Consider the following 2,149-nt stretch of genomic DNA (forward strand, 5'->3'; position numbering starts at 1 on the left):
TTTTGATTCTTAAAGGTTATTGTTATTGCCCAGACAACCTCATGTTGATTCTTTGTATGTGGTAAACACTGCACAGTACATCAGATATACTTTTTATTTGAATCATTGTCATTTTCTTTAAAAAGTGTCAATTGACCCTGTAACGGATGGATCGCAACTGACGATTTGACACTGAAATAAAACATTCATTCAGTCATTCAGGTTTCTCACTGTTCATGTGTCTGATTTGGTAATGTAAGTAGTTGTAAGTTGTGTGTTCTTGGTCAGTCTAGGTCATGGAAAGAGCAGGTGTTCTTAATGTTTTGTACACTCAGTGCATGTTTGGCAGAGGGATTAGGATACATTTCCCAATAGGATGTGGAATCAGTGTCAACATGTGTTTTGGTACATTGTCCTTGCAGCCTAGTGGTTAGAGTGTTGGGTCAGTAACCGTAAGGCTTTTAGATCGAATCCCTGAACTGACAAGGTACAAATCTGCCGTTCTGCCCCTGAACAAAGCAGTTAACCCACTGTTCCTAGGCTGTCATTAGAAATAAGAATTTGTTCTTAACTGACTTGCATAGTTATATAAATAAACAATATTTGGCAGATTCCCAATAAGATGTAGAATCAGTGTAAACATGTTGTTTTTGTACTTTGTCCTTGTGGCTTGGTGCACTACATGTATAAAAGTGTTCCTCTTTCTGAAGCTGAACAGAACCTACAGACTACCACCTGTGATTCCTTCTCTGACAGGAAAAGATTACCATGGAGAAGTTGGCCATCCTTCTGCTTCTGAGTGCTTCCATTGCACTGGGCGACGCAAACCTGACCCAGCTGCTTGGTTTAGAACCCTTACTGAAGACTAAGGTGGAACAGACTCCTGAGGCTCAGGTGGAAGCAGTGCAGGAGGGGATAAGGAAGGTTCGTGTCCCTCAGACTGGTACACATATGGATCACACTGTTTCAAGTTTGTCAGCATTCAGCAATCATTCGTAGATTCGGAGCAAAACTGTTTGGCACTTGGTGGAAACCTAGCATCCGTGCATAGCCTTTTAGAGTACCAGTTTATGCAAGCACTGACAAAGGATGCCAATGGCAACCTACATAGCACCTGGCTTGGAGGTTTTGATGCAATCAAGGAGGGCACATGGATGTGGTCAGATGGGTCCAGATTTGATTACACTAACTGGGACACCGATGAGCCCAATAATAGTGGAGAAGGAGAGACTGTCTGCATATGAACGCTGCAAGTGCGAAGCTCTGTTTGACGTGCCCTGTGAGGGAAGTTTGCATCTCTCTGTTCCAGAAGAATGTAGGCTAGGAAACACCACAGCTACTTCACCACCTCCAGGGGTCAACAGTCTACACTTCAATAATCAAACCAAGATCTGCCACTCACTGCAGCTCACCAACATGACAAGTAAAACCTCTATTCACAAAAAAAGCTAGCCACCTATCTAATAATTAGCTAACGAGCCATATCCAACAGTTACAAATAATGACAGAGGACTTTACAAGAAACAGCAAACAGAAAACATGTAGCTATCGAAGAAACAGTCTTTGAAGCTCAATGCAGACTTTTATACTAAGTCATTATCTGCTGTTAGCTAGCTACTGTTTAGGTAGGCTAACATGTCAGGTTAACTAACATTAGCTAAGCATGTGATGAAACTGTGTGATGTTGCTAATTCTGTTGCTAATTCTGTTGCATACTTTGAATTGTTTTTGTTTTTGCTAATTCTTGACAAGTTGTCATGCCGCATGAATAAAGACAATGGTATATGTGCGATTTGTACCAACTGTACAATGAGTCTCACAAAGACACTTTAATTAACATTAAGAAATAACACTTAAAGCACACACAATCTATTTTTAAACTAGAATAAATAAAATCTCTCAATAACATGAACCTGCATCACTAAAAATGATTGATACATGATAAAACCTTAACATACTGTTAATATTAATTGTTAACTCTTTACTAACATACCATTAGTTAATGAATGGTTTAGATGCGGGACATTAAGGTTATATAACTATTAACTAAAATGAATTATCAGCTTTATAAACAATGTATAAATGCATTTCTTATGGCTTAGTAAAAATGCATTAAATTAATAAATGCTTAGTAGATACATTCACAAATTATTTTTTCAGGTTAAATAAT

General features: G+C 38.5%; 1 pseudogene; it reads left to right on the forward strand.

Moving 5' to 3' along the window:
- The first annotated feature begins 700 nt into the window (after window positions 1-700).
- LOC135538515 (ladderlectin-like) lies at window positions 701-1,771 on the forward strand (annotated as a pseudogene).
- The last annotated feature ends 378 nt before the right edge of the window (window positions 1,772-2,149 follow it).

The sequence above is a fragment of the Oncorhynchus masou genome, unplaced genomic scaffold (genome assembly GCF_036934945.1).
Source record: "Oncorhynchus masou masou isolate Uvic2021 unplaced genomic scaffold, UVic_Omas_1.1 unplaced_scaffold_974, whole genome shotgun sequence".
Lineage (NCBI taxonomy): Eukaryota > Metazoa > Chordata > Actinopteri > Salmoniformes > Salmonidae > Oncorhynchus > Oncorhynchus masou.